Here is a 22,743-nt window from a genome sequence, read left to right as displayed (position 1 = left end):
TAAGACATGTAAACTTTCATTTCTGTCTTTTTCTCCACTCTTCTCTTCCCTTCCCTTTATTCAATTATCTCATTTCATTTGTCTGATTTGAATGAACTTGAATCAAAGCAAAAATGCTTCCATGTAAAAGTCTCAGTGAAGGTTCACACTTAAGATCTAGGTTTTTATATTGGTTCTAATAACTTTTTGCTACAGTTCTCAAACTCTCTGAATACAATAATCTCCACTCTATGAATTTTAAGAAGGAAACTTCTGAACTGATTGCAACTTTGTAATTCTTGCTTATTATTCATAAATATAATGAGTTATAGTATCTGGCCACATGATTTCAGAAGCATGATGAATGTAAATGAAGTATTTTATTTAAAAAATATAATAACGAAGTGTATTATCAATCATCACAAAATCATACAACCTCACTGGAAAGACACACTAGTTTGAGTGTGCTCTGGGTTATCATGGGAAAGGGTCAATGAAGGACAGAGTACTCAGAATTGGCACAGTATTTCTGCTGAAGAGTGCAGAGCAGAGCAACACAGTGAATAGAACAGGGGTTCAGACAGTGAAAGTTCTGGTCTTATTTTTGCAGATGAGTTACTGGGTTGCTACTGACAAATTACATAATCTTTATATGCCTCAGTTTCCCCATAAATTAATAATCTAGCATACAGCTTTAAGTATAAAACACATTAATACATTCATTACTGAAAAATTTCATAAAACATACTTTCTCAGGACATATCTGGAGCCATCAGACAAGCTTTATAACAAGATTCTTCACTGGTCATGGAAGTATAGAAAGCTAAAACTTTGTGTTACTTTGTCTTATGTTGATGCTAAAAATCTTGAATCTTGCCTACTGCCCATTCAAACATTATTTCACATGCAGGAAGGAAATCTGAAGGACACTTTCCTAGATGCTTTTTGAAGACCTCTTTCTTTGCTTTTCTCTGGAGATGACAGGCATTTAGTTTTGAGTGGATCTACATGATTCTTCGCATTTTTAAAATACTTTAAAATGTTTACCATGCTCATTTTCAGGTGTCTTACCCTCTGGAAAAGGTTTCTACTCAGTACCACTGTAGTAATTCATATCAAAACAAATTATTTTTATTGTGAGCGGCCAAGCCAGCTGGGATGCATAATGTACCTGATTGAACTGTGCCCAGCTGGAAATGAGGAGTGCCCAGGCTCTAGTAGAAAGTTTTCTGCTGATGCTCATACTTGAGTGCCCATGAAATGCAAATAGTAACTTGACAGACAGATCTTCCAAGTCCCAGCTGCTGAACTTGGTATGTAGGGTCCTACTGCATACCTTCCTTGCAGAGGCCATCTTTACCATTTACTATAAGCTGTCTTAAATGGACTCTAAAGATCTGCATGACAACTGCTGGCCTTTATCATAAATGCTTGAGATGACAACTTCCTCGGTAGAATGCTAAAAGATATTAAGCAGTTGAAGGTCTATATAGAGAGAGTAAGGTCATTTACTGCAACAGTGCCATGGATTTGTAAAGGGGCCAGTGTGGCTATAGGATGACATTTTAGAAGTACACTAGCTGCATTTATGTGCCTTAAACACAGTAATTATATATTCCAGTAAGCATCCTGACTTAACAGTGCTGAACATTTGTCATTGCCCCTTGACTTCACCTGGAATGCATCTTCCAGTTGAAACAATGCTACTCATTCAGTGATCTGGAAGCTCTGTCGACAAAGTTAGTGCAGAGATGCAGAATTAAGTAGTGCTCACTTTATTCAGCCAGCTAAAGAGTTGATAAGCAGGAGATGCAATTTAAAAAATATAATAATAATTAGACCCGTTAGCATCAGCACAGATAATTTACCTTGTTAAATAGTCTGTTAGTCACAGATTTAACACTTTTGTCAGTAAATCTGTATATAAGCAAGTGACATTTTAACAAATCAAATAGCACTGCAACTGAAGGCAGTATCTTTACTTTTTTTTTTCAATATGGAAAAATGGGGTCAGATGAGGAAAGTCCAACTTCCTTCTTCCAGCAGAATATATGACTTACCAAAACAAGATTTAAAAAAAATTTGTATCAATTACCATTTTTCAAATGCATTGCCTGTCCTCTTGTATTTCTCATCTGAGACAGGTATAAATGACCACCAAGAAGTATTTCAGGTTTTCATCATGTTAGACTTATCTTGTTTGAAAAGACCAGCTAAAAACATATTTTAATTTAGAAAAGCAAAGAGGTAGAATCAGTAGAATCAGCGGTAGTTCAGCCTGGACAGCTGATCCCAATTGATCAAATGGATCCCAATTGATCCCATGCCATATGGCATCATTCTCAGCAATAATAGCTGGATGAAAGATGTAAGAACGGGGCACATTCAGAGTTTAAGTGTTTGTCTTTCCAAGTATATGTTATGCTTGATGGAATCCTGCTTTCCTGGAGATGGCTGAACACCTGCCTGTCCATGGGACACAATGAATGGATATCTTGTTTTGCTTAGCTTTTGATATTTCAAGTTTGCATCCATCTTCACTATAATAAAAGCCAAACATTTTTATTCCTGCACAAAACAAAATTTGCCTTACTGGAAGTAAACACTACTACTCGTGAAGATATGTTTGAGATGGCCTGACAATATGATCACAGCCCAGTGAATGCTATCTTAAGTGACCTGTGTCACAGCTGTACTGCTGCTCACCCATCAGCCCCAGTGTGGAAAGAGGTCAGATAAGACAGACCAAGGGAACAATTGCATCAGTTTCATCCAGACTACTTAGCCTTAATGAAAAGGCAAACAGTAACTCTTGATGCCAAGTTCATCTATCTTGCTGAGGTGTATAATTACAGTCTGGAGTTTCTGACTACGAACCAAGGACAGCAGCTGTTCCCTCCATGATCTTTGTAAGCATCCAGCAGAGCTGTAAAGTGTCCAATCCAAAGCACAGCTGGGAGCATGCTTTCTCCACCCTATCCCACCGAGGCAGGGTTTGCACAGGTCTTATTACTGACAGGTCTAGGATAAGGCTAAGATCACATAATTAGTATAAGCACTGATTACTGGATGCTCTGAACAGAGGGATGTAAAATAGGAGGCTCCCTATGCCATGGCTACAAATAGTGTGCACTAAGTTTTTGAAGTGTACCAAATAGGAATGGATTCCATTGAGATATATGTTCACAACAAGTGTTTCATCATCTCAGAAGCATTCAAGTCCTTCTAGCAGTTTTAGTAACTAACCATGAATAGTAAAATTAAGCCTAGCTTCCAGGAAAACATAAGTATAAAATAACAGAGCAGCTAGCAAAACAAAATTCTGTTGTCCTCAAGAAAAAGAAGATAATCTGCCTTCAAAGTTCTGGAAAAAATTCTAGATTAAGAGGAAATAGTAAGAGTCTTCTTAGAATTTGCAGTACTTTTTCAAACCATTGTTTCAGACATGCTCTATGCAAACTTAACGATGTATTATGATAAAGTACATCTAGGTCATCAGTATATGTATTTTTGCCACTAACACTGACTCTAGATATAATCTTTGCTACTGTCTGGATACTTGACAAAAATTCTCTGCTCAGACTAATCTCACAGTGCCATTTTTCAGTCATTCATGAGTCTCATTAGTTAGACAAGTTAAACATATTAAATCTTACTGTATTCAATTATATTTTTTCCTTTATATGTTTGCATTGAAAATACTACCTCCTTTGTGAGGTAAAGGAAATTTCATGTGCATGAGAAAATAATGATGGTAGTATTGCATGTTTCACTACTTGGATTCCTTCTTGTGTCAGCAGTGAAAATCCCATCTACATTTCTTACTTTTTAGGTGCATTTAAGTTCTATATAAACATCTATCACTGCATACATTAGCATCCATTTAATTATTAATTTTTCATTCCTTATATGTCTTAACACAGCCTGTGAAGCTAATACATATCTGAACAGATTCTTCCAACTGTGTATTTTTTGCATACACAGCTGAAGTACAAAAATGACCTTTGTATACAGATACCATTTAGTGCAGCAACTTCAACACTGTTGAAGAAGAAAGACCACATTAAAATAAAAGGGCCTACCAATTCCAGACTTTACTTCCTAAAGTTGCCAGAAGGAGACTTCTTACCCTTGGGTAATGTCAAATATAGGTTGGGAATTGATAATTTACAGTTATTTTAAATTACAGAGATATTTATTTTCTCTTTCTGTTGGCCTTGACTGTTCTGACAGTATATATTATTCTTAACTAAATCACAGATAATAAACTGATATATTTCAATACCATGTACTCAATTTATTAAGGCAAGTCCTCTTTACTGTATTGGCATACAACTATGGATCTACACACATACAGGTATGATTGTGTGATTGTCTTAATTAAGAACAACTGTTTTTTGGTTTTTTATTTTTTTCTGGAACCAATGTAACCCTTTGTACACAAGGATATCACTCAAAATTCTGTTTCACAGAGACAAGTGGTCTGGTTTACTCTTTTTTTTTTTTTTCTAGTTTGAATTAAATCTGTTTCATAAAAGTTTACAGCTGTTATTTTTTCTCTTCTGTTTTCATGAAGCTATAGCTTTTGGTTTTGACAAAGATTCTACCATGATATTTTCAGATGTATCAGAATTCTCCTCTGCATTCTTCCCTCAGTCTTTCTTTAATTCCCTTGTATTGAGGGGTGTTTTTCCCATGTGTTTTTCAACCATCACTTTTCCCTCAAACCTAGACTAAGCTTAAGACTAATTAAAATTACAAGCTAAAAGCCTTTATACTTTAATTCAGACAAAACAATATTTGAATAAGGTTTTTCGTTTCTGAAAAACCTCTAGTGCTTATTTAGAGCTTCTTTAATCAACATCTTCAGAACTGCACTTTGAGACCTTGAGTTTGTCCTTGTTTAGCTGAATCTGTTCAAAAAGACTATGAGACTACACCTACATTGAGTTTTCTTTTAGCTGTCTGTATTTAGATTTTAGAAACTTTTTTTCTCTTTTCCCTGCATATCAGTGATGCAAATAGCATTAGAATAGCATCACCTTAAGTGCTCCAGGAGTTAATCTTCCCACATCAACTAGTTGTATGACTTTAATCAGTATTTCACAGTAGGACACAGAAGAACCTCAAAAGTAAACCACTATGATCTTAGTAACATTTACCAGTGCTCTGGATATCAACATTACTTGCTTTTGTTTTGGGATCAATGAGCCAAAACCCAACCATATTATTCTGTCATCTAGATCAACACCTTTGAGGCATCACAGGACTGTTGCAACTGCAAGGCACAATGGAAGATGTTGTCCAGACAAGGATCCTGTTCCCTGGAGCAAAATGTATCATAATAATTCTTGACTTCTCTGGGAGACACTGGTGGTGCACATGGACCCAACACAGTCCTGTAGAGCCTCCAAAAATACCTCAAAGTATAAATATTCTCTCTTAAGTGGAAAGTAATATAACACTGATAATTAATTTGACAGAAATTTCCTTTACATACTTGCTTTGAGGAAAGTGATTCTGATGCAGAGGTAATTTCAGAAAGATGCAGTTCTTACTTTTCCATCAGTTTTACTCATCAGCCACCTTCCTCTCAGTTTGAGTCATCCTGACCACTGTTATCAAGATCAAGACAGGTACATGATGCTAGTATCAGGTTCTGGTAAACTGTGAGACAGGATAATCCTCATAACAACCTGCCTATTCTGTATAGTGAAATCTGGCTATGACATCCTCAGATTTTTACTTGAACAGATGTCTGAACCTCATGATGAAAAAACCTGGTAAGAGAAGAGGCAGACGACCCAGCAGCTCTTGACTTTGGACCTTTTTTTAGCCATACAACATGTGGCTTTTCAAAGTTGGAAAAAATGTATTATATTTTAAATAGATAGTAAAAGAGAAGTTTACACAGCCTGCAGTTAATAGATTGTCTCCAGGCCCTAGCGTTCCGATAGCAGGCAGTCTAAGTTGTGCACGAGCTGGCCACTTGATTGAGACACTTTCAAGGGAATAAATTGTTGGGGCTTTTTTTAACCCTCCTATGTCATTCAGAAGTTGAAGCCAAATTCAGCATTTTCTTACTTTCCTTCCAGCTCCTGTGGATTTACATCACTCCTGTGCATTTACACAGTATGAAAAGGTGATGCCATTCAGAGCCAATGATCTGCTTTGAACAGGGGCTATTAGCATTGCCCAGGACAGCTCTTACTACTTTACTCACTATTAATTTCTACCGTGGGGTGCAGGTGGGGGTGGTCCTATCTCCTAGCTGCTCAACTGAGATTACCAAATCTTTTCTGTCCTTTTTCAACATTTCTTGAGTTATGAAACTTGAAATAATGCATTGAACAGTTTAGATTTAATCCTTGTCCACAACTCTTGACACAGACTTAATGGTCATAGAAATAAATTGGGAATATGACCTATGGTGCCCGTAGTATCAACCAGTTGTAGCAGAACAGCAGAGCTAATAATGTCAGGAAAAGCTGAATTTCACACTGAATGCCTGAGTTAAGAATATAGAGAAAATTCATCTCTGGTAGACACACCAAGGATAAATTTTGGCATTTCTGTCAGCATTAGTTAGCTTTTTATTTCATAAGTACACAGAGAAGTCATGTATAGTGCCTTGAAGAGGTAGTGGAATTAAAAACAAGAACAAATGCAGAAATTTAACCTACAGAATGCTTCTGGTCCGTGTACTCTCTAGCATTTAAAAAGCTGAGCTACTGGAGATCCCAAATGTTTTTTGCTGGTTGGAGATCCCACTACTTTTTGCTACTGGAGATCCCACTGTTGTTTTGCTAGTTTTTAAAAATAACCCTCAGAATTTCAGATACTTAAAAACATAACAGCAACAGCATTAACAATTCCACATACTCAAAGACATAATGTTATGAAATCCTTTTTTCTGCAATTTCTACAATTTTCTACCTACCTCCACTTTTCAACATGTCCCAGATTTCCTCTCCCACCTCTCATGAGGTGATTTTTGTACCCATTGCCAGAGCTCATGATTTCAATTATCTGTTCCAAGGTTCCTGAACTGCTGCTACCAGCAGGGAACGAAATCATCACTTCTGGTTTTCCACTTTCCACAGTCCCCTGCTTTATCCCTACTATCCATCTCTCTTCCCAGTATTCTTTACACTGCACAGCATGTATTAACATTTTTGCATTAGGTATTTCAATGTTTTCTGACAATAAACTTTTAACTCCTTTTTCCTTCATCTCAGAACATATGTGCTTCCATTGAATGACACTTTTGTTCTAAGTCTTCCCATTTCTCCTGCCTTCACCTGATTAACCACTCATTATTATTTAGTAGACTACTGCTGGAATTCCCTTTGCAGCATGGAAGCTACCTCATTCTTCATGACTACTCCAGAAAAACGCGTTTGCCACAGCTTATGCCTCTTCTCTCTCATGATCCAGTTCTAACCAAAGTCAGAAGGAACATTTCTTCTGATCTTTAAAAGGGTGGTGGATTGCAGTCTTACTTTTTTCTATTTCATATTCTAAATGCTCACTCTAACTTTTTTTTTACTTCTTTAATTCAATCCCTGGTGATAATAAAGATGACTATCATTAAACAGCATTTTTTAAAATATGACTGACATTAAAAGTAAAACTAAATTTAAAATCAGCCTAATTTCCTACCAGCTATAATGTTACACAATTTATATAGATTTTAAACTTTATCTCAAACATGTACCAGATGCGCCCAAAAATGTAACTGTTTTCTGTTTCCAAATACATATTTTTAAAATGAATCTATTTACCTTAACACATTCTAGAGCCATACTAGAATACGTGTTAACAATAAATGAACAAGGCTGATTACATTTTCAGCAATCATAATTATTTTAAGGCAGTATTAAATTATTTTATTCCATATTGGGGATTGGGGATTAACCATATGCTAGGTTTTCTTCTTACAAAACTTCGTGACAAAAATGCAACTACATTCAGCTTTTAATGGCTGGAGTCTCTGTTTGGGGGTTTTCCCAAGAGAGTAATCTGGTAATCCATCCTGGTTCACTAACAAAAATAGGACAGAAATAAAACAATGTCATAAATCTAACCTATTACTTGTGATATGTATTGTAACAAGAACCAGAAATGGTAATTATCATGATAATCTGTACAGCAATATGGTGGACTCCATCTTGTGACTATTTTACACAGATGAAACACACTGTAAGGCTCCAATCTGCAATTACCTACAAATCAACTTTAATGGGACTGCTAAAGGGAAACACTTACAGTAGTAAATTAAGCATGTGTACATTTGCCAAAACTTGAAAAAGCCGGTAATAAGGGTTAAAACATATTAAAGAGAATTTATCTGCAAAGACTTATATTTCTGTTTTCAAGTCTTGTACCAATTACAAGACAATAGCCCTCATTCAGCGTGTATTAGTCCTGCAGATTTCAGTGGAGTTAGACACATCAAGCTGTTCCAGCACTGGACCACAAGACCTTTGCTGCTGAGTATCTGGATTCAGCTCTGCATGAATATATATCCTTGCAAGGAAACTTAATCTTCTCAATCCCTTTGCCATCTGAAACCCTATTATAGGTCAAGACTTGCATAATTTAACAGGATATGTGCACATCTAAGATTAATAATTTTAACCTGATCATTCAAATGTGAAACATCCCAAGTCTCTATAAAACTGAGTTCTAAAACACAGTCCAAACGAGTCACAAGTTTTTAAAAAGACTATTATTGATGATATGTATTTCAAAAGCAAGTGCTCTAGGCCTAAGTGAGGTATACAGTATATACTGGCGTAATCAGTACCATTTTTGGTTTAAAAATCAGTTGTTCATATTAACCTTGGAGGATCAGGGTGGAAAAAATCATCTGTCATTGTGTTGTATCTACTTGTCCTAAATTTATGTGCTTCAAGGACATTTTAGCACAGTGGGCTAATTTTAACAGACATAAAACTTCACTCACAGATACTCAATATCTCTTATAAATAAACAACATGTAGACAACTAGCATTCAAGTAAGAGATAATAAAACAGTTTACTGTTTTTCTCACTTTATTAATCTTCCCTTCCTTAACCAACCTGCTTGTGTCTTAAGGAGACTAGCATCTCTCAGGTCCAAGGATAGTGGTGAATTCTAAAACTGGAAGTTTTGAAAGAGAGCTTGAAATGATGTCTTTCAGAAATAAAAAATGGGTGATTATAACTGTTTCTCTCTGATTAGATATTTATATCTACTATGCTTACCACTATGACATTCAAGAATAGAACACAAAATTGTTCTGCTCAATAAAATCAGGTAATCCATATCAGATAGTAATATGCTTTATAAATGACTCCTATGTGTTAGATGTAAATTTCCACTTTGCAATTAAACAGTTAACAACACCAGGGCACGATCTAAGGAAGAGACACAGCACAGCAAAGGTAAAGGCTGTTAGGCTACATCTTTGAACTCTCTTAAGGACTCTGCAGTACTGGCATGACTCCAGAGCCTAATTTGATAAAGTCTAAAAGCCTAATCATCTTCTGCAGGGAAGAAACCTCTGACCATCACACAAATTGCAATGCTCTTACTCTGCCTTTCTGTATCTGACGCCTTTTTTTTTTTTTTGTGGGACATGTGGGTTCTTTATTTGGCTCAGAAAAATAGATTATTTGGTATCTTTGTACTCATTTAATGCCAGCCATTTCCTTTAATACTACCAACAATAAAACAATAGCTTGCATTTTTGCTGTTTGTAACATTCATATTAAATGCCTCACAATATATATTGTTGTCATTAAATATTGCCAATAATAAGTTGAGCACTAAACAAAAATACAAACTTAGTGTATGTTAGTACACTTATGTTAGTAAGTGGTTCTGAAAGATGTGTCCCTAAGATTGTGTCCCTAAGACATAAGTTAGTGGAGTTTCACTGCGGATTATTTTATTTAACATGGTCTATTAGACAGCTTTCAGTTATAAACACATGAATTACACAAACTTTCTCTCCTGATCAGCACCAAGAAAGAAGAAAATTCATTAAATTAAGCAGAGAGTATGTGAAGTAAGTGAAATTAAGTTACTTTAGAAGGTTTTTTTAATTAACATTTAGTGACAAAGAATCAAAATACCTTGAGTGTATTTTTAATAGCGCACTAATACAAGGTCTAATTATGAAAGTATTTTTAAGGTTATGTTTTCCTTGTGACAGGAAGATGCTGACATTGTCTATTGCTCTGGAAGCATGAGTTTCCTTCCATAATGTTTTAAGTAGCAGTATGCAACAGACACAAATGACAGAAGGTGCTACTGCCCTTACTACATTTTTTGGTGCTTGGGAAAACACATTCCTTTGTTCTCACTGACTACAGAAATAAACATATGTATTGGTATAGAACTAAGAAGCTAAATTTAAAAAAGGAATCTTACTTAAGGCAACAATACAGACTTACCCTCATCTTATCTTGAATCACATGGAAGCATGTAAGTGGATTTTCATGATGAAATAAAGTACATGTATAATCAATCCCAGGTTCAGGCCAGGGGTATTCTTTTACTTTTCGCTATTACAAAACCCCTCAAAATCACAATATCAAAGGTCAGCTTTAGAATGTAGATTATATACCATGTTTTATAGTGTTTATAAATATATTTTACAGAAAAGTAGATCTCAGTTCTCAAGTCCTACTGTGGAAAATCATTACCTTTTATGTATTTACCTATGCTAAAACATGTCTTTTACCATAAAAACTTTTAAAGCTTGTAAGAAAAAAGCAGTGTGTATTTCTCAAATGTCCTGACCGGTGTGCAGAACTTATGTTGTAAAAGAGATGCCTGGGCATCTCAGCACAAGAGAACAATGCACCCACTGCTTTACAACTTTTGGGCTTCCCTTTTCACTTCAAACAACTGGGAATGCTTGTGTGAAGGCAGACTAGATAGTTACCTTCTGTACTAGTGTTTTGATGAAGCTTTCTTTGTCATGGTACAAGCATTTTTGTAAGTTTGAGCAAAGATCTAAAAGTTGTGGGTTCTTTCATGGTACAAAGTTTTTTTATAACTTTGCCATACCCAAATGACTAGAATTTTTCTTGTTTCTGACTCATACATCCATCTAGGAGACCTCCTTGGCTAAATCAGCATGAAGACAGCTTCCCAGATGGGAATATTTCACATGTGTCTATGTTTCATTCAGATGTTTTAGGGTGTCTGAGGACTAGGAATGAGGTAACACCAAGAGTGGTATCTGTCTTCTAAGCTCTCTTGTATACTTTAGAAAGGCCTTTGTAGCACTTGGTGCATGTTCCCCCTGAATTTTGCACATCCAATCCCTGAATCACTAGTGAACCCTACATAAAGCTCCTCTCCTTCAGCTGCCTGTGACTTTTTCTGTGTGGCAACTGGGTATTTATGTTGTGAAGAGGAGTCAGAGGCCTCACTGAAGCCTAGGTAGGCAGCAATTTCTAGGGTCACTGTCTCTGAACAGCACTGGTCACTCACGATCCACATTACATGTTCACAACGTCCTTTAAATTAGTCATTAACTGGAATATAAAAGACCAACTTCCTGTCTCTACATCAAATTAGTAGTGACACCAAAGAGATGACACACCTACCTGTATAGCCCGTCCCAGCAGAGAACAAGGGTATCCTAACCCCTGAAAGATGGCTTGTGGAGCCAACTCACTGGGGTGGCTGAAACCCAGTGCTGGTGACGGGACAAGACCTGCCAGCTGTGCCCACAGGACAGGCTCAATGCCAGTCTCCCATACCACACTCCTGGAAAAGCTGGCAGCTCATGGCTTGGACAGGTGCACTCTTTGCTGGGTTCAGAACTAGATGGCTGAGCCCAGAGAGTGGTTGTGAACAGTGCCACATCCACTCAGTGGCCAGTCAGTGGTGGTGTCCCCCAGGGATCAGTGTTGGGCCCTGTCCTGTTTAATATCTTTATTCAAGATCAGGATGAGGAGATTGAGTCTACCATTAAAAAATTCACAGAAACAAAGATGGGTTGGAGTGTTGATCTGCTGGAAGATAGGAAAGCTCTGCTGAGTGATTTGGACAGGCTGGATTGATGGGCTGAGACCAAAGGTATGAGATTTAACAGAACTAGGTGCCAAGTCCTGCACTTGGTTCACATTAACTCCCTGCATTGCTGAGGGCTGGAGGCAGAGTAGCTGGAAAGTGGCAAAAGGACCTGGGTGTGCTGGTCTCAACAGCAGCTGAACATGAGCCAGCAGTGTGCTCAGGTGTCCAAGAAGGCCAGTGGCATCCTGGCCTGTGTTAGCAATAGTGTGGCCAGGGCAGTGACTGTCTCCCTGTACTCAGCACTGCTGAGGCCACACCTCAAGACCTGTGTCCAGTTTTGAGCAAATCCAGAGAAGGGTGATGAAAACTTTGGGTTTGGAACATAAGTATTATGAGGAGCAGCTGAGGGAGCTAGTATTGCTTAGCCTGGAGAAAAGGCGGCTCAGGGATGACCTTAGTGCTTAGTACAACTACGTGAAAGGAGGTTGTAGGTGGAGGATGGTCTCTTCTCCCAGGCAACCAGCAGCAGGACACGAGGACACAGCCTTTAGCTGAACCAGGGGAAGTTTAGGTTAGAGACTAGGAAGAAATTATTCATAGCCAGGGCGATTAGATGTTGGAATGGGTGGCCCAGGGAGGTGGTGGAGTCACTGGAGGTATTTAAGATAAGACTGAATGAGGCACCTAGTGGTATGGTCTGGTCAGCATGGTGATGTCCAGGGACAAACTGGACTTGTCTCAGGTCTGTTCCAACCTAATTAATTCCATGACTCGATGAACACCAGAACCCATCCAATTTACACTCTTTGTGTGCATTTACCCTCTGCTTCACTGAAGTGCCTCACTTACCCTCACCTATTTATTGACAAGCTTGAATAAAACTTCAATGGACATAGTCTCAGAAGCAAAAAGTCTCAGAAACAAAAGTGATGCAAATCCAAAATACAAGTACATCAGGGAGATCATTCCTCTACATCCACACCTGGTATCACAACCCCTAACTTACTTACTTATTTAAAAGCTGAAAGGAAAACCTCTCTCACCATTCCTTCTAAATCTCTCCTCCTCTTCTCCCAGTTATATCCCACTTTTCTCCACTAACTGGCCCCCAAGCTTAATAAACTTTTCCAGTCTGTACCACAAAAGACAGGACAAGATCATCCAACATATGCTGAATTGCCTTCATACATTAACCTGTTCTTCTGTCCTGTACTCCCTCTCCTCTATCTGTCTGCAAGGGTTAGGACACACCTTACAGTGGAAATGGACAGATTCTCAGCCCATGCAACTGCTAAAAAAGTAAGTTTTCTAAAAAACAATTTAACTGTACCCTGGACTCCTCTGCATGAAGACTTATGCCAGCTCCACCATCTATATTCACACACATCTTTCCCTACCCATCTGTTCCTGTTTGGCCTTCCTCCAGTAGTCATGCTGAAAGTATGGCTCCAAACCTGTGAAAGCAGTGAGTAGGCACCACTGCTGTGCTCACCACCTAGCACAGAGCAAAAGACAGTTGCCCCAAGCACCCGCCAACTCCGAGTGCCTCACTGGAGGATGTCACCCAGCCACACTCCAGCATTTCTCCTCCTTCCACATGCTCCCTGGCTCTGATGCCAGAGGCTTCTGCTCTACCTTGCAAACACTCTCTCAATCCAATCACTCTTTCAGTGTCATCTGAGGATGCTCTTTTACATATCAGAAGCTGAGAGCTTGACCCAGAATGAGGGTATACAGTGATGTCATTTGTCTTCTGGGCTTGGAGAAGGAAAGGATACATTTAAAACTAAAATGACATTATGTCCAGAAAATAGCCCTGCTGGTTTTGTTTTAAGAAGTTTTTCAGAAAACAAACATTACTCACTGCCAGATACAAACAGGGATAGTGTTAACAAACAGTAGTATTTTAAAACATATAATCATACAGCAGTTTCTTATTCAAGGGCTCTTGGGCAAATGAAGCAATGTGAGACTGTGGAAAGCCTTGTTTGTGTATATCCCATCTCTGTCCCATTATTGTCTTGTGTAATTGACACCTAAAATCTGTATTTCTTTTATTTCTCTTCCTGGTATAGCCTTGCCCTCAGTTCCTGAAACTGAAAAAAAAATGTAAAAAGACTCACTAATGTTCTGCTCTTTCTCATTGTCCAAGTTGTGCTGCTTCTCATTGTCTGACATTTTACTCTTTCCCAATAGTGCTGGGGAAGGCTCTTGGAACAAATACCAAGAAGTTTGTGTCATCCAGGGCAGCTAGAGAAAAAAACTATCTGAAAATCTAGCTGGGATCTAGTGGGTGTCTAGTAAGTGATGGTGGTCTCAGGTTGGGAGGAGTCATGGTCTGGTGTCTAGGCAGACTGTAATGGAAGTAGCTGATTGAAGCCCATGACCAACAGCAGTGTCTTGCTGCAGTTTATTTGACAGCAGAGGGAGGCACCTGACTGCTCCTGGATGGTGTCCCTAGCCAAGCTGGTGATATGGTACCTGTACTAGAAGTTCTGGGTTACTGCACATAGCAAGAGAACTTTCTGCCTTTCAATCTTCCAGTGAAGTGTGGGGTTATCCAGTGAAAGTCTCTCCTAGCATGGCACTTTGCCACCTACATGCTAAATGTCAGCCTCTTGGAGACTTCCTGGAATATTGAATGCTTCACTGTTCCAACCAAAAGTTGCCCTTCCTGACCTTGTGTCTTTCTATTAATTTCCTAATCTCAAATTAGTTGCTTTCCAACTGCCAATGCTACTGGGCCAAGCGAACATGTTATTTCATACAGGAAGGGGTTTTTTTTTGCATGAGTTGGACAAAGTTGTGGTCCTGACAGCTCTCCAACCACAAAAGGACTGTATGTCCTACAGGCACCACATGCTCCAGGTTACCAGCTGCTGTAGTTGAAGACCTGACACTGCAATACCACATCACTGGAAAGGACAGACATTAAGTTTTTGCCTAGACCATGGGATTTTTGAAAAAGGATACCATGCATGAAAATATCAAGTGTCACATGACAACACAGTAGCACATGTCATTCCAAGTGGTCTTGTGTTGGGAAATTTGAGGGGCTTTTAAATTAAGCCCATTGAAAGGTAAAGCAGGGTACAGAGGAGCTGGTACCCAATATTCTGTGGAAAATTAGTAATAAAGTCAGAAAGTGTAAGAGGAAAGCACAAATAATCAGACTGAGGAATTCTTGAACAGTGTTCTGTCAGGAAGGGAAACGTACAACTCTAAGATGTCTTTAGTCTTCTATAAATACAGGTATGGGCAGGGATTGCAAAATCTTTCTCTGGGACTATGAATCAGAAAACATACCATTGTTGTTATACGATCCAAAACCAAAATAATCTGATGCAAGAAACCAAATCTATATCTGAATACCCCTAGAATTTTGGTTAGCTCATCACTGAATCTTATTCACAAATGACAAAGTCTTCAAAAAAGTACACAATGTAAAATCCTCAACTTGAATGTGAAAGAGGAATCTCAGGAATGTAAAGTAAGAGACTTCATAGAAATAAGGCTAGCAAGAGACCAAGTAGGACCAGATCACCTCGTAAATGCAAATTTCTGCACCCAGACATTAGAAAAGTCAAAGATCTGATTGTCTGGAAAGCAGTTTTGCAGAGAAGAATCCAAGGCTCCTGGTGGACAAGTCGACAATAAGTCAGCAATGCACACTTGTGGCAAAAAAAGGCCAACAACATTGCCAGGAGATTATTGGAGGTAATCCCTCTCCTCTACACAGCACTGGTGAGGCCACACCTGGACTGCCATATCAATTTCTGTGCTCCTTAGTACAAGAGACACTTGGATATGCTAAAGCAAGTCCTGCAAAAGTACACAAATATGATGAAGCAACTGAAGCATCTTTTGTACAAGGAGAGGCTGAGAGCTGGGATTGTTTATCCTGGAAATCAGAGGATTTATGGGGATCTTACCAGTGTGTATAAATGATTATGTATATAGAATATAGTGCCTGACTGGCACATGAAATGAAGAGGGAACCACACTCTTTTCAAAGATATCCAATAACAGGAAAAGAGGCAATGGGAACAAACAATGGGCAGAATACAGAAAATTCCACTTAAACATTAGAATTGCTGAGGCTTAGTTCTCTGTGATCAAACATTGGAAGATGCTGGTCATAGAGTTGAGCAGTCTTCATTTGTAGAGACACTGAAAGTCCAGTTGAACATAACTTCAAGATACCTCAGCCGTTACTCTGAGAAATCTGTTCTAACTTACCCTGCTTTGAGAAGATAGATGGGACTATACCTCCAGAAGTCCTTTCCAGTCATAACCTGTGATTCTCTAATTCTACATGTGAAGATAGAAACTCTTCAGGAAAATGATCATTTTGGAGACACTAGATATGTTCTGAATATGACTTTAGGCTCAGAAATTGTCAGGATGGTTTGAGGGTGGAGATTAACCACACTTATGATTATTTATTTATTAGAATATATTTTTATTTATTAGAATATGTAATAGTACATTAAAATATATATTCCAATATAACTCAATATATTCCTAAACAAAAGACTGGGTTATCTGAAAATATAAATTGGTTGATAGTTCTGAGATTTGAGCAAAAACCTCAGATTAGAATTGCAAAAATTCAAGTCTAAGCTGATGATGTATCAGTTAATCAAAACAATATTATGTAATAGTGATAATGAGTATTCAGACATGTAAGACTTAGAAGATAACATGTAGATTCAGAAGACAACAAAAAACTTGCAACCAGTGCCATACATACATTATTCTTGCCTGGAAAGAAAAGTTCTGAAGTAAAAATGCTAGCCTTCACCATCCAACTGCTCACTTTTCTAACACCTTCTGACATTTCCTCTGTGTTGTTGTTTATACATTACTGTTTCCTGTTGACATATCCAAATCTCTCTAACTGAACACCTTTGACTGCTCCTGAGTCTTTCATCTATGGTGCTGCCTGGGCAAACCCTTGACAAAGATTAGGCAGCAGGTGTACTGTGTGACACTGGTTGCAATGCAGGACATTGAATATATTCCAGTTTGCTTGTACTTCACCATCAATGTGTTTTTCACCTGCTATACAGTAGCTACACAGTCCTAGTTCTTTACTGCCTTTCTACCTGCATTTGTCTACCCTAGCCTCTTTGTCCATAGAAAAGAATAAAATACCACTGTATTATTAAAATTAGTAAAATTAACAAAAAATAAACTATTTGCTAAACTGTCTGATATAATTAAGATAATATTATTTAATGTTTGTCTCCTCTAGGGGTGCCCAGGTCAGGGATTGTTTACAGAGAACAGAATGGTAACCTTAATCTAAGAAGGGCTCCCTGAAACACATTTATGTGACTCATGAGAACCTACTGAAAACAAAGGCTTTTTAGTTTCATGCTGACAATTTAAAAGATAATCCTAAATTTTTCATCCATTATGAAAAGTACACGAACAACTGCCCTGTCCTTCACATCCAAGCACTTCTTGGTATGGTACTTTAGACTATACTGGCAAAACTGAGCTGGATGATATTAAAGAAGATTTCAAACAAGCCTGAAATCCATTGGTGTAATTATCTCTTCATCTGAAATCTAAAATGATTCAAGTGCAAGAGAGTATTGAACACTCTTGTGGAGGCAGACAATTTTATATAACTGGCCACAGTTCACAGCCAGGATGCATTCAGACCATCTCTTCCTTTTGTTATCTTTAGTAACTAACATTCACAGTTGGGAATATGAGTTTCATTCAACTCTCTGGTTGCCTAACATAACATTTTTTGGTTTCACTGGTTGCATAATGCATTGTGGTGAACAAGCAGCTCACCTGATGCAAACCAATGGAAATTGTTTAAATCGTGACCCTTAGTGTAGCTGAGGCAATTCAGAGGCATTAAGCTTTTGTCCCTGCCTTCACAGTGAACATTGCATTATGTATACTTCGGCTTCTTTGTTTAATACAAGGCAAGCCTTCTGCTGCTTCAGGAAAGTCAAAGAATGTTTCGTGTAAAATCCACAGGAGGATATAGTCCTGAAGCATTCTGCAGCTATTAACTATATGTTTTCTTTTTCTTCACAAGATTGTGCTTACAAACAGTAGTCAAGTGCTACTATTGCTATAACTGAGACATCTGTTGGAAAAACATAAACAAAAAGCATCACAGTTAAAAGGAATTTTTAAAAACCATTTTCTAGTCAATGATATCAGGACAAATGAGGTTTTACAAATAGATAAGGATCAGGAGATTTTGAGGGAGACTGTAGTCTCTTGGTGTGATGGATGGAGGAGAGTTGCTGACAGATGAGGCACAGAGTGCTGCAAAGCTAAAAGATTTCTTTGTCTCAAGTATGTTCACTAGGGAGAAAGAGGGAAACATGCCAGAATCAGAGAGAAGTTTCCTGGAGGCAGAAAATGAAAAATTAATGAAATGAAGAGTGACACCAGAATAAGTAAAAAGGAAACAGTGAAAAGGAATATACAATTCTAGTTTTGGATAGCCTGTATCCCAGCATTCAGAAAGATACTACATATGTACATTTTAATAAAGTTGGGAAATAAATTTACTATCAACAGAGAAGGCAGATGTGTTACCAAACTTACCAGAGTTCATTAGGGTTGAGGGATGGGTTAAAGGAGATTTACAGGCAAAAGACTTTAGAATGTCGTGGATTAGAGTACAAAGAGCAGGCAGCTCTGAAATAAGGCAGACTCTGAGCACTGGCTGCAGAAGCCAGTATTTTCACACTCCATATCTAAATGAAGCTATATCTTTGTAGATTAAGTTTGTGTACATAGACATGCGATAAGAATCTAATGCTTAGAATTAAGACAGGGTTTAGATAACTAAACTATCAAATTAAAAAATGATTGCCTGTGTCTTTAAAATCTTTACATAAAAAGGTATTGTATGTATCTATATGCATGCATTGCTTGTCGATATTCTGAAATGTAACTCTAATTCAGTTAATGTATGAACAAGTACAGGATTCACCCAGCACAAACTGAAACAAGATATATGTAAAAGTATGGACATTTACACCAGACTTGGAATCTGAAAAAGAAATATAGAAACACAGATATCTGACAGTGTAACTTAAATTAGTGAAAACAGGAGGCCTGAGCTGAAAATTTACATAAATTTCACATTTTTTAAAATAAATTTTACATTGAAAATTTACACTTGACATAAGACTTATGTTATTATGTTGATCTCTGAACAAGTTACAGAAAAACATGTGGTTATCTAAAGAGATCATTAATGACATAACGACTAGGAAGACAAAACTGAGATCAGGGATCACAGCATTGTGCACTGTATTACAACCAAGATTTTAAAATGAAAACAAATTTCTAGAATACAAAATGCTATGTGAAAAAGTTTGCCATAAAAAATGAAAACAGACACACAGCCAAACAGAGCTGAGCACTCCATAGGTAACACTCAGGCTCTGTTAAACCTCATAGCTCAACGTGCTGATTTTAGAGCACCAAGTAGATGCCAGACTGAGATGTGGAACCTCCTCATGATAACCACCATACAAACCTCTAACTGCCCATTGAACAAAATGACATTTTACTGAATTCAATCAAGCAATTTCTGTAAATTTGTATTCACTAAAAAAATATAAATTATTACAAATTCAGAGCAGCACTTCCCTTCTCAAATGGTAAAGTTGATTTCACATCAGTGTGTAACTCAATACTAGCTACTTGTGAAATGAAAATGCAGCAAGCTGAGATAGTGACAGAAGAATAGGAATAAAGGGAGATAAAATACTCTCAGATATGAATAGGATTATGAAAATTAATCATGTGCAATTGATTGGTGTTTATTAATTCAGAATCGGTGAGGTTTTTTAAAACCACACAGAGGCGATATAGTAATATTGATCTCAATTTCTACAGACAGAAAGGAATAACATTAAAATAGAAATTATGGAAGATAGAATTATAATAATCAATAAGAATCTGCATATTGCTACACAGTGCAAATGCTCTGTTGCCTGCACTTACAATGTAAATTAATTAATTAATTAATGAATATTAACTAAGTCTAAAATTTTGCTTGTTGGAAAAGTCGTTCTCAGAAGTGAAACAAACCTCTTCACTCCTGTTACATCTCCACCACCTGTTGTTCATGACCAATATCCCTTTTATGTTCATTTCATCATCCCACATAAAGTTCACAATACCTTTGCCCTTTTGAGATAAAGAGGGATGTTACTTATATAAGCATGTATTTACTTCAGTGACCATGGCTAGAGGCAGAGGCCCTACACTAGAAGCAGAACCATGAAGGATTTTGAGGATTTAGTGTCACAGTGTGTATGTGGCCCCAGAAAGGGTTCACTCTATCCTACCAAGAAGCAGCCAAACTACTTGTAGAGTTCCTTTGTGCCAGAACTGCTCAGTGTAACAGCAGAGTCACAGTGTAAGAAGAGAATGCATGGCACTTGGCCCTGCCTTTAAATTCCCCAGGCAATCCCTCATATTCGACAGAGACATCCAAGAGAAAAGCTGGTAGTAACCGCTAAAACATGCCAGCTGTTTATTTGGCGTTCTTCCCCCATAGATTACTAGACAGCACAGACTGAAACAAAGGATTAGGAATGCTCATGATTTCACTTTGCTAGAAATACCACAACGAGGACATACCTTGTATTACAAACTGCTATAAGTATGACTTTTTTTTCTACCTATTTCAACTAGAGCAAATTCAAATGTGTTAAATAAAATTAATGGAAATAAATGAACATGTCTGGTGTTTTTCAGCAGAAAGAGAAAGCTTTTACAGTCTGATTCTGAGCCATCACCATATCACTGTGTGCTGTGTGCAATAGGAATTCAACATTTCAGCTCTTGGTACTTGTGTTCAAGATGCAATTTGGCAGGGCACTACACAGTCACATTGAGGTTCCCCTTCCCACAAAAGGTTGGACCAGATGATCTTCTGAAGGTCCCTTCTAGCCTGGGCAGTTTTGTGATAATTGAAATGTTTTTTTTTTTTCCCCGTTAATTTCCAACTGGGTTATCTTAGTACTTTTTTTTCTTCTGAACAAATTTAAAACCAGTGCACTGGAATTATATGATAGTGATCAGTGCAGACTGAATTTCCTCATTAAGTAGTGGGGAAGGTATAATCTCGTGCATTGGACTGATCATGCAACTTGCTACAGCTTTAGGCAGGCAGTTAAGGTAATTGCCCATCATAGAGGCGCTTATTCTGATTGCACGCTGGAAAGAGAAGGCAACTGATTTCCCACTTCCTCATTTACTGATATTAGCTTTATGTTCCTACCACCAGAGCTACATGTAATGTATGACTCTTTAGAAATTTGTTTACATGGCATAATTTGGTTACTATAGAAATCTTATCCAAGTTTTAAATGTTCACTGAGAACCAAAACAATCAAAAACACCTAAACCCCATTTCTTCATAAACAAATAGTGCTAGAAGTCAATTTAAGAAAGAGAGCAAACCGTTTACAAACTATTTAAAAGGCATGCTTTAATACCCATGTAGTTGTGGGTGCCCTGAATGAGAAAAAGGTAGAGATCTTAAACGATTATATGCAGAAGCTTTTGCTTTCTAATTGAACTTGAGATGCCTCTAGAACACAGCTTTTGTTTGTCATGTTGTAATAAGAAGTACTCTTTAAGCATTTATGTATGTGCATGATAGACAATGGTCTGGACACCTGCATCTGTGCAATGAAAACACTGAAAGAAATGTGGCTGTGATTTTTAGCCTTTTCATGGGTGTAAATACACTTACAAAAGGTAAAGTAGCAAGTAATCAATCCACTAGTCTCTATTAATAGAACAGATAAAGACCATATAAAAACATTTTTTCTTACCGAACCCTGAACCATATAACTTTTAAGTTATATTGCCACTGCTTTAAATTCTCATTCTGGTATTGACAAAAACACTGTCCATTATAACCACTGAAATTCCATACAAATGGTTCCTCTAAGTAAAAAAAAAAAAAAAAAAACAAAAAAACAAAACAAAAGTAGTAGTACCTTCAAAAATGTTGAAGAGAAACTTTTATCAACTACTGTTGGTATATGAAGCCAAGCATTCAATAGCCTAATATACCAAATATTTAACCTCATAGTTTTTGGAGACTGCTAGAATTCACTGACCAAAAGAAGATAGCTATAATACAGAACATTCAAAGCTCATTGCCCTAAATGCCACTTACATATATTTGATGATTCTATGATTCCAAAAAAATTTTCAATCTGAGTACATTCTATTAACTGTAAGAATATAGAAAATGAAGCATTTACAATACAGCAGATATCCTGACTTGATGTGACATTATATCAAGCTCTTATGTCACAAATGTATGGTTTTATCTCACATCCAAGCAAATGTGAACATGTTGCAGACACAATACAATTTTCTTGGAGAGAAATACTTTGGCATACAGCTGGACCATCTTACCAGTAGGGACAAGTGAGAACTATGAAGGAAGATTTTGCTGATAAGATGCAGCCTGTTAATGTAACAGCAAAGGCTAACTTCTAAGTGTAGTGAGGAATTGGTTCAACTCCCATGCCGTCAAACTTGAACCTGAGTATTTTTGCCAGAGACAAGATTCCTTTGGTTCAAACGATCGCTTACCATGCCAAAATTACTGTTGGTACAGAGCCAATAAACACATGTACCATTCTCCTTTTGTTTCTGCTACTTTGTCCCTACAACTTGGCAAAAAGGTGTTCAGACCCAAACTCAGAAGCTTTTTAGTCACC

The sequence above is a fragment of the Cinclus cinclus genome, chromosome 3 (assembly GCF_963662255.1).
Source record: "Cinclus cinclus chromosome 3, bCinCin1.1, whole genome shotgun sequence".
Lineage (NCBI taxonomy): Eukaryota > Metazoa > Chordata > Aves > Passeriformes > Cinclidae > Cinclus > Cinclus cinclus.
This window is presented reverse-complemented; position numbering follows the sequence as displayed.